This window comes from Podarcis gaigeae, assembly GCF_964106915.1.
Source record: "Podarcis gaigeae genome assembly, chromosome: 15".
Classification (NCBI taxonomy): Eukaryota; Metazoa; Chordata; class Lepidosauria; order Squamata; family Lacertidae; genus Podarcis; species Podarcis gaigeae.
Genome location: NC_139692.1, coordinates 18,810,770 through 18,822,326, shown reverse-complemented (window position 1 = coordinate 18,822,326; position 11,557 = coordinate 18,810,770). Strand labels below are relative to the sequence as shown.

General features: G+C 45.5%; 1 protein-coding gene across 4 annotated transcripts in view; it reads right to left on the bottom strand.

Annotated features, from left to right (window-relative positions):
* Positions 1-11,557, bottom strand: part of ZBTB16 (zinc finger and BTB domain containing 16) — a 190,948-nt gene that overhangs the window by 92,420 nt on the left and 86,971 nt on the right. The gene's annotated exons all lie outside the window — the stretch shown is intronic.

Sequence of the window (11,557 nt, the reverse complement as noted above, 5' to 3'; positions counted from 1 at the left end):
TAAAAATGAATGTATTGCTGGAGATAACATATAAAAAATGCTTGAGGGAAAACGGTTTGTTAAACTATTTACATTAGTCAAAACTGCAAGCAAAAAAATGTGTTTTATTAGGAGATATTCACAGGAAAAACCTAAAGGAATTTCATTAGGATTAGGGAAAAATTTACAAATGGCTGTATGGAAAACTGAAATGAAGACTGAGAAACTGAGGGACCTGAAATGGGTGGATCCCGCTGAGACCATATAACACTGGTACTGAAAGACCTCAATTGGCTCCCAGTACGTTTCCAGGCACAATTGAAAGTGTTCGTGCTGATCTTTAAAGCCCTAAATGGCCTTGGCCCAGTATACCTGAAGGAGCGTCTCCACCCCCATCGTTCTTCCCGGACACTGAGATCCCGCTCTGAGGGCTTTCTGGCAGTTCCCTCACTGTGAGAAGCAAAGCTACAGGGAACCAGGCAGAGGCCTTCTCGGTAGTGGCACCCGCCCTGGGGAATGCCCTCCCATCAGATGTCAAGGAAACAAACAACTATCTGACTTTTAGAAGACAGCTGAAGGCAGCCCTATTTAGGGAAGTTTTTAATGTTTGACATTTTACTGAGCTTTTAATTTTCTGTTGGGAGCCGCCCAGATGGGGAAGCCCAGCCAGATGGGCGGGGTATAAATAATAACTTATTATTATTATCCCACCCCTAGTGGTGAGCTGCTTCCAGCCTGAACCTGGGCAACGTGACTTCCCCACTAGATGGGACCCTGCAGGAGCTGGGATGTGCCCCTGGTTGCACAGAGAGGACTTATACACAAAACTTTCCTTCTTGCATCCCGTTTTTCATCATAACAATGACCATTCCGTTAGCATAAAACATAGACCACGCCACCCTAACTGATCAGGGGATAAAGGCACACACCCAGAGACACTCCCCTCTCCCGTATATTTAGCCTGTTTACACCGAAAGCGCCACGAAAATGAACAGTCACGTTCTTGGCATCAACCTTTGCTGTTGAGTTCAGGCCAGAACAACTCCAAACAGCATCCCCTTTTCCAACCACAGTTTCATAACTCGCATATTTTCTGACGTTGCAATCCTCAGAAATTTCACAGGCACCAGATACTCCCTTTCCCTGCTAGCCAGTGAGGGCCATGTGCTATTAATTAAAATAAAACGTGGGCTATATTTGTATAGTGTGAGTGTTAAAATTGGGGGAGGGAAGCAAGAGGAAAAGAAGGAGGAGGGAGACAAATATGGATTTGTAAAAAAAAAAGTAAAAAAGTGGCAAAGCAAATTTATGCATTGCCGTCACTTTACTACCTAATTAATTCAGTCATTTTTTTTTAAAAAAAAATCCAACCACAATTTTATTTATGTTCCATTTACCACATCAAAAGTGCAAAGGGGAAGGGGGGGGGGGAGAACACGCACACACAACAACACTCCCCACACACTGATGCTAAAATAATACCTCAAGGCATCTATTTTTAATCAGTCTAAAAAAACACAAAACGCTGGATTCTATACAATCTCTCTTGGGCAGACCACCAACGCTCGGAAAGGGAAACAGCCAAGTCTTCCAAGTGCCCTTGCTGGCTGCTGAAAACTGTTCTTGACAAAAAGAGAGAGAGGGAGAGAGAAAGAGAGAGAGAGAGAGAGAGAGAGAGAGAGAGAGAGAGAGAGAGAAAGAAAGAAAGAAAAAAAAACCCCACAGAAATCCATAATGGCCTCAGGCTCCTCTCCAATCTATTTTCTGCTCAGCTGGTTTTAAATGAAGTTATTATGAGTCATTAAAACACCCGCAAGCTTGTGGAAGTCAGCCAATTACAATTTTAAATTTAGCCTGTTCTCTACCCCAGTCCCTTGGTTTCTTCTGTTGCCCACAAAAAGCCACTGGGTTTGCTCTGGTTTGATTTCTCTCTGTGTGTGTCTGCTCCTTGCACCCCCCAAAAAGACCCCCCTCCCCTCCACACCCAAATTTCACTCAAATTTCACACATATATATATACTTAAAATCATATTGCATAAAGAAGCAGATGGCATAAAATGTCACACACAGAGACCTTCCCAGTTTTGCATGTCTCAGATTACTACTAATTCTATCACACATATACTCATCAAAAGTGCGTCTTAGTTTTTGTTTTGAATGTACATATAGTTCAACAACAGACGTCTAAGCGGAGCATGACTGTTAGGGTGACGTCATCATACCTGAGGTCTTATTTCATTTTCAAACCTACAGGATAATGGTCTGGGCCAGACTGTTAAAGGAATATAATGCCTGCCCCCGACAACTCCCAACGTCTGTGTAAGTGAATCCCTTCCTGAAGGATCAGTGACACAAACCAAGCTAGACTGTTGCAATCCTGGTGCAGAAGTAATTGGCATCATCTCCCCAAATCCACATTGGACAAGGGGGATAAAGACTCTAGGAACAGAGGAAGACATGGAGGGCACATCCTGGGAGCTGAACAAGAGACCCTCCGCCTGGGAGACCCGATGCTCTACCACTGATCTAGCAGGTCCTGGTTTCAGGCATCAATAACTATTCCAGGGTCTTCTGCAAACCCCATCCATGTTGTGGCCAGAAGAGATGAACCACCCACTCTAAATGGTGCCCAGAGGGCCCATCCTCGCTACTGGAAGCACAGAAGCATCCCCACAACAGCCTTGAATGGCAGGCCTGTATGAAGGGCATCACTGCAATTGAGCTGGAGAGTTTAGATGGCATCATGTGATCACTTGGTGTCTTCTGAATTACAACAGATGTTTGACTGGATTCTGAGCCTTCCTGACTCCCCTGAGGCGGCTGCTAATGCCTAGATGGCTGCCACCGGACTGTTGTTAGCCAGGGCTCCCGCTTCTTCTCTGGACCAGCTTTTCGCTGCCCATCCACACGGCTGCGATGAGCATCCCGCCCTATGCTAATAGCTGCAAGACAGATGAATGCTCAGGTGTCACTGATAATATGGCTTCTGCCTCTCACCCTCCCTCCTCTCCGTGAGCAGACAGTGAGGGGCGGCTGAGAGCTTTCTCAGCGCGCCACCAAGACATCAATTCTGCCTCTTGATTTCCTTCAGACAACAAGAGCGCGAGGCGTGCATGCTCAACGGGCAGCTTCTTTAAAGGGAATTTTAGAAAGGGTGGGTGGGAAATCAGCATTTTGGAGTGGAAAGCACAGGGGAGGCAGGCTCAAAGGCACCCGGGCCACTCTTCCCATGAGGAGTGCAGTCAGACGCTTGTGAATCTGCGGAACACTGCTGAGGATGGAAAGAGTGGAGCATCTATTTTGGGTCCGTGTGTCATTTTGGTTCAGCAAAATAACAAACAAACCCCCAAACCACACACACACACACACGAGAGAAAGTAAGGTTATTACATAATTGCTGCTCCCCCACCCTTAAAGTAATGTTCTATCCAACAGACTGAGCTGGGAAGGGGTGGGGTGGGATGGGGGCGATGGCGACAAACCCCATTCCAAAAAACCCAACAGCCTGTGTTCCGTTTCAGAAGGCACAGAGTGTACTGTACGGCCTATAAAACTCCAAAACAGCCTCCAGACACTTCTGCAATCGTCCTCCATCAAAACACTTTGCCTTGCATACAAAAATAAGATACAGGGCTGAACGGAATACACAATCAGGCCATTACAGTACAGGGAGGCTGCTACTTAGCAACGAGGGGGCTTTAAAGCTGAGATGCAGGAGAGGAAGCAGAAATCTGTCGAGCCTGTTGGGCAAATGATAAACATTAGCAGGTTTTTGTTGGGTTGGGTTGGGGGGGGGGTTGAAGGGGGAACTACAGAAGCCATGCAGGAAAAAAAAGAGGGGGGTGAGGAACAATAGTGTGTGTGCTTTTTTGGACTGCGTACATTAAAATAACAAAAGGGGGAAAGGAGAGGGCAAAGGTTCTGAATAAATAAATCAGCTCATCATCTGATCTTCAGCTGACGGCTAGCTGCAAACATGGTCGAAGTCCCTTTGCCTCCACCCCCCACCCCCCAAAAAAGGATGGAGAGGTGTTTTCTAATACAGTGACCTCCGCTGAACTCTTAGAATGTTCTCCATCTCGTGCAGAGGTCTACCAGCTTTTTTTAAAAAATGAAATGAAATGAAAACATGAAGGGCTGGCCAGAGGGTGGAGAACCCATACAGTTCGCAGAACCGCCAACGGCACCGGACAAAAATAATCCATGACTTATTGGCTTTCAGAAGGGTCTCGTGGCATCATCTTTGGTGCACGGTCGGGGGGGGGAGGGGGGCTCTCGCCAGAACGCTGTAAATAGCGGAACGGAAGGGAGCTTTAAAAACAAGAACGAGAGACAGGCAGACAGGAGTGCTGAGAAATAAAATGTATTTCATCAGGTAAAGGTTGCTGGGGGTGGGGTGGGGGGTGGGAGTGGAGGGAAACATGCTGGCTGGCTGCATCAGCAGCAGCGAAGATCTTTGCCAGAACAGGAGCTCAGACGCAAAACCATATTATTCTAGTCAGCTTAAACTCTGAAAGCTGGGGGGGGGGGTGGTTTGAAAGGCAGGAAGGCGGGGTGGGAGAGAGAGAAAGAAATGTATTTTTCATCAGCAAGTGTATAATTTATAAACAGCATTAAACAGTTTGTGTTTTCTTTCTCTCTCTCCCCCCCTTCTCTTGGGTTGGACGGCACTCAAGCCTGCATTAATTTCTGCTCTGGGTACAGTGTGTTCTTGGAGCCGCATCTGCCAGTGATCATAAACTCTCTGGAATGCTGGCAGAACATCCAGACCCTGCCAGCAAGCCGATGACATCACTCTGGGAATAAATTCGGGATGGCGGCCAAAACTCGAGGCGGCGAGAAGGGGAGGGGAGAAAAGGAAGAGAGTGAGTGGGGTTTTTTAAGAGAGACTCTGGAACAACATGAGCACTTCCTTTTCCTCTTGCTCTTTAAAAAGCCCGCTCCTTTGGGTTGCATCCAACTCACTTTTACTCCGAGTAGACCTACTGGAATTAGTGGACCGAAGTCAGCTATGCCTGTTGGCTTCAGTGGGTCTCTCAGCATGACGGACATTGAATGGAGGCAACCCTTTGGGGTCACTTGGCCAAGGATACTGGGAACTGGAGGCCAACTGGGATAGCTCAGCTGGTAGAGCATCAGACTATTAAGCTCAGGGTTGTGCATTCGAGCCCCATGTTAGGTGAAATATTTCTGCATTGCAGGGGATTGGAATAGGCGAGCTTTCCAGTTCTGTGATTCTGTGAACACCTGGAGGGCCCCAGATTAGCCACTCTGATCTAGAGGAAAAGATACTTGATTTTTAAAGGTGTCTCTAGAACTACTTGAAAATAAGTCTTTGAGGGCAACAGTGAAAGGGAGGGAGAGAGAGACCAATGCCAAATGACTCATGGAGTCATTAAAGGAGGGCTGAGTGGGTACCATGGAATATTCATAATCAGCCTCACTGCTTAGGGGGGAAATGAAAGCACAAGAATATTGACACACCGTGCAGATTCTTTGAATGATGTGGGAAACTTGTTTGACTAAGGGAAGTAGAGTAGCATAGAGGCAAGGCACTGGATATTGTAGGTGGAAAGGGTGCAAGGTACAGGAGCAGGAAAATGAGAAAGTACGGAGTCCAGTGGCAGGAAGAACAAGAGGCAAGAGGGTGGAGAAGGAAAGGAGGCCGATAAACTCCTTCCCCATGAATTCTCCTCATTTCTGAAGCACACAGGCTTTGGTCAAGAAGGTTACAACTGGGTAGCAAGAAGATGGTCCTGATTATTACTGGAGGAAAGCAAGACTTGGGGTGTCAGATAGGGTTGCATTTGAGGCCTTGCATCAAAATAAGCAGGGTAAGGAGGGCTGCTGGTAACAGTTCGGTTGCTGTCTCCCCCCCCCTCCCCATTTAGGTATTCTTTTGTTATCCAGTGCATTTTGCCACCCCTTGTTCAGCAGCCTCATCTGCACCAGGCTGCCAAATCCACCCGTCTGTCTCTAGCAGGACACTTCTCTATTCTTGTCACACAAGCAGCTGAAGTCGAATAGCCGGCACTGCCTCACTTTCCCTTCATGGAGACATAGACATCAGAGGGAAGGGAAAGGAAGGCAGCCTCTCCCTTTCAAGGCTCTCATGAAGAAAGGGGAAGTGAGTGACATGAGGACAGACCCCCCCGGGACCCCCAAATTTCAATTGCACCCAGTATATTGCTCCAGCAGTCATGGTGCAAAGGATGCTTGAAGTTGATTGTTCATATAAACAACAACAGACCCAGAATGAGCCAAAAGGTGAGACTAGGACCTTCTAGGGTGAGGGACATCTCCATTTGCTTATGTCATCAGATCAACAGGTGCCATGGACACTCATGGCCCTATATCACCATAATTTGAGAGGTGTTAAAAAGCATCCTCCACTTTCAAAATGGCATAAGATCTGTAGATCTTGGGGGACGTTGATGGCAACTCACCCATGGTGGCAAGACTTGGGTCATCAATGTACAACCCAGCTTCAGAGTTTGCCTTTGAAGCCCTGCTCACTGGGAGCAGAAATGCCCCACCACATTGATGAGGGCATATGACCAGGTTGGAAAGATCTGTAGGGAGCATGGATTGCTGCCACTCTCATTCACCTGAAACCCGTCCTCAACCCATCTCTGCAATTGCCAAAATGACCCTCATTGAGGAACCGGAGCAGAGATGGGTATCTTGGGTTCCTTATCCCGGCACACTAGTCTGCTCCTTTCTGCCCAAACACGGGTGAGTTAGGAGGCAGAAAGTGTGGCCAATCTGAGTTGGATCCAGAGTTTGTAGTTACCTATCAGTGCCTTAGGAACATTCCATTTTTACCATATGCCACTGCCCCATGTGTTCCATGCCTATGTTAACAAATAGGGTTTGTGTGCTTTGGATACCTATAGTTATTTCAAGCATGCATGCAATAGTTGCTATAAACACTGCCATGAGAAAGCACACCCACACAAAACTATAGACAGAAAGGACAATGATGGAGTGGTTTTATTGGAGAGTGGCACTGTGAGTGTTGATCTTTATGCCGCTTGGTGCAACATTTCGCAACACTGCTGCCTCCGTGCTCTTTGTAGCGCCCATGTTGTGATTGTCTGCTTATCGGCCTTACAAGGGCACCATATGCAAAAATGACATTATTATTATTTCTAAATATTATTCAGCTCATTATCTGCTTTGCACAAACATTACAAGCAAACTTACAAATGTAAGCAAATGCACAATGCAACAGAGGAAAACAAAATAATTAAAAAACAAAGCAGTCAAAACATGACAACAAGCTCACCACTGCCTAACATGGGTATCATCAACAAAAAGGGGGAGAGGATAATCAACGGCTGGCAGGAAAAGAAACAACACTCAAATGCCTGAGAGAAGAGAACCTATTAGTCTGGCTGTTGTTGCCAGGCGAGCTTCCCTGGGGTGAGCATTGCATAGACAGGGAGCCATCACCAAAAATACCTCTTCATTTTTAGGAATTTGCTTTGGGATTGATCCTCTGGAAGTGGAAGTGGGTGGAAAACACCCCTCAAGAGCATTCTGAACAGCAAGCTACACCAGCCCACTCATAAGATGAAAGGGAAACGAAAGGAAGATAGAAGAATCCACACCTGGGGCCCAGTAGGGATTTTGCTTATGCACCTACAAGGTTTAAAAATGGATTAGAGAAATTGCTGGAAGAAGAGGGTGCAGGATTAGGAAGGGCTCTTAGCTGCTGTAGCTCAGTGGAGATTTCTTGCTTTCAAAGGAACCTGGTAAGCCACTGCACTGCCCCATCTCTTCTGCTTACCTAAGATTCACTCAGAAATAATCTGGAAGTGTGTTTCTGATTTACCCTCCTGGTTCCCAATCCGACAAATGTTCTGTGGTCAGGTTTCCCTAGATGGATCAGGGTGGGGAGCCATCAGACGAGGGTGTTAGCAGAAGTATTGTTTCCTCTCTGCATTATTGTCCCCTTTTCCGCCCTTCTCCAACCACATCCCCCCTTCCAGTTCTGCAAAACTGTGTTGCTAAGATCACATTCACTGCCAATCTGATTTGGGGAAGATTTCTTGGCTCTAAAACCATGACGAATGAAACCTAGGGATGAACCTAAACCATCACATTATCCCAAATAAAACTATCAGGTTGCCTCTCTGTCGCACACCCAGAATCCTAGTCAAAGCCAGGGTGGATAAAAATCAATGATCTAAATTTAAAAAATAAATAAATCAGATTTTAAAAAAAATTAAATTGCATTTTTAAAATAAAATGCTTTTGTTGGAAAAATCTTTCTAAAGATAGTTTTCTATTTAAGTTACATTATAGTCAAAAGGAGATTCATCAGGAAATAAGGATTTGTTTTATGTTTTTCGTGTGTGCTAAAACTCAGTCTAAGGTGTGGGGGTTTTTTTAATGTTTAACCACATCAGCTAACAAACATGGATACATATGCTATAATGTTATTGTTTTAGTTCAGGGATGTCCAACCAATAGATCACAATCTACTGGTAGATCCCTGGCTGATCCTGGTAGATCACAGGATCCTTATCAAGTACAAAACGTTAAGAGGGGAAAGTTTAAAAACTCTGTGCAATCCTCCCCCCCCCCAATAGCTTAACAACTCTGGGCAATCCACCCACCCACCCACCCCACGCACGCTCCTCCTCCCTCCAATGACAATGGGTAGACCACTGCCAGTTTTTTTTATACTGGGAGTAGATCGCAGTCTCTTGGGAGTTGGACATGCCTGTTTAGTTAAATAAATTGTTTAAATTGTTATCAAGGAAATTATTATTTTTCTCCTTCCAATAAAGTACAGCAGAAAAGTTCTCCAAATACAAACAGTTAACTTATTAAACCTCACAATAATTTCATAATTATCACTCTATGTATTTTAATAGTATAACCAAATCTTGTAATTTTTGATATAACTGTAAAGAAAAAAAACCACTCTGAAAATTTATCATTCCAAAAATGAAACCTTCCTCTGGTTGTAAATATTAAGATTATACCAGCAAGAATTAGTCTTTCTGCAAATAAATAAATGAATCAAGTCTTACTGACTAGTGATTTCAATCGTGATTTCAATCAATTTGATTTCAATCAATTTGATTTCAATCGAACCCACCCTGGTCAAAGCTAAGCCATTCTTAGGAGCACAGGAAGATGCCTTATATACCATGTCAGGTCCTTGGTCCATCAAACTCAGTATTGCAGTATTATAGCTGCCCTCCAGGGTTTCATATGGGAGACAAATCCCAACTGTACCTGGATATGCCCCACCAGGAATCTCATCAGCTCTTCTCTCTTTAGGGCTGGTCCATTAGTGGGTGGCTGCATTTCTGGTGGACAGAGAGGGCATTGAGAAGAGGTCCAGAGCAAGGATTTCAGTCCCCCGGTGCACGATACAAAGATGCACACATTTCTGATGGCAGCGCGGCAGCCCTGACCTCCATAGGGCACGCGGGAACAGGGGCTGCCCTGATCAATCCTGTTATTTAATGCGAGGGTTTATTGTTTGCTAATTGATTTTTTAAAAAATAAAACCCCCCTCTATCATCAGGTATCGCTCGTAAACACTTGATTAGTTAACGCGCATCCAAAGTGAAATTAAAAAACGCCACGCACACGCAGCTCTAACTTCAATTAAGCCCAAGGTTTTACAATGATATAGCCAAATACTACAAAACATGTTAAGTGCAGGCAGGGGTGGGAAATGGGACAGACAGCAGATAGGGGGGCTGGCTGGTCCACCTAGGGAGTCAATTTCTAATTAAACAAGTTGTGAATTTATCCGCGAGAGAGAGAGAAAGAGAGAGAAAGAAACGGGTTTTAAAAAACAATCCGTTGTTCCAGTGTTAAGAGGAGGCCTTCATTCAGTCAAATCAGTGTAAGCTTATCTGGGGATGGAGGGAGAGCAAAAAAGGAGGGTGGGGGCAGAGAAAGTTGGAATAAAACAGCCTAAGGGGGTGCCGGTAGCTTTCATAAACAACAGCCCTGGAATTTAACACGGTTGTTTTTGAGCACCAGAGCAGCTCCTCCCTCCCTCCCACCCAGGCAGGCAGGAAAGGGGAAAAAAAACCTTTCATGATGACAAACTTGGCTCGACGCTCACTGTACATACTGTACCCGCAAAACAGGCAGGCAGCCAGCCAGCTGCTGGCACTGGGCCAAAACGACAACAACAAACAGAGGCAGCGTGCGCCAGAGAGGAGAGGGAGGGAGGGAGGGGAAGGGAAAACACAGCTGAGAGGCTGCAGAGCGCTCTCTCCACATGGGCCGACACCGTGCTGTCCCCACCGCCAGACAGCGCGATCGGACTCTGGGGTATCACCGGCAGGTTTGGCCAAACCTGGTTTTGCAATCCTTGCATTCGGTGGTTACAGAATATTCACACACACACACACTCCACTCTCTCTTGCATGCACGCACAAACACAAAACATGAATTTTGTATATCTTGTTTCCTAACATGATCTATTCAGCCAGCCGGCTGCTTGCATGGACTCAAAGGCTGGATTTGCGGTCATGCTTCAAGGTGATGAGGGAACGCGGGTGGCGCTGTGGGTTAAACCACAGAGCCTAGGACTTGCTGATCAGAAGGTCGCGGTTCGAATCCCTGTGACAGGGTGAGCTCCCATTGCTCGGTCCCTGCTCCTGCCCACCTAGCAGTTCAAAAGCACGTCAAAGTGCAAGTAGATAAATAGGTACCGCTCCAGCGGGAAGGTAAACGGCGTTTCCATGTGCTGCTCTGGTTCTCCAGAAGTGGCTTAGTCATGCTGGCCACATGAACCGGAAGCTGTACGCCGGCTCCCTCGGCCAATAAAGCGAGATGAGCGCCACAACCCCAGAGTCGGCCACGAATGGACCTAATGGTCAGGGGTCCCTTTACCTTTACCTTTACTTCAAGGTGATTGGTCTAACCTATAAAGGTCTAAACATCCTGGGAGTCAAATATCTGAAGCAAGACCCCCTCGCTGGCTGAAAATGTGCAGGGAGTCCCTCCTTGACACTCTGCCACTGGAGGCGCACATTTGAGGTGAGGCAAGGAAGGGCCTTATGTTCAGTGGCACCTTGTCCCTGGAAACCCCTCCATCCCTGAAGCATATCTGCCACTGACGCTCATCCCGGCCCGTTTCAGTACCAGGTAAAGACCTAGTTATTTGGATTGTTTCACCAGTTTGGATATATTTGTGATGTGCACTGCACCTCACTTTAAGAACTTACAATGAACAGTGAATTTGAAATGTTTCACATAGATAGATAGATGGTAGATAGATGATTGATAGATAGATGATAGATAGATAGATGATAGATGATAGATGATAGATAGATAGATAGATAGATAGATGATAGATGATAGATGATAGATAGATAGATGATGGATAGATAGATAGATAGATAGATAGATGATAGATAGATAGATAGATATAGATAGATAGATAAATGCTAGATAGATAGATGATAGATAGATGGATAGATGATAGATAGAGAAGATAGATGATAGATAGATGATAGATGATAGATAGATAGATGATAGATGATAGATAGATAGATGATATAGATATATAGATGATTGATAAATATAGATAGAT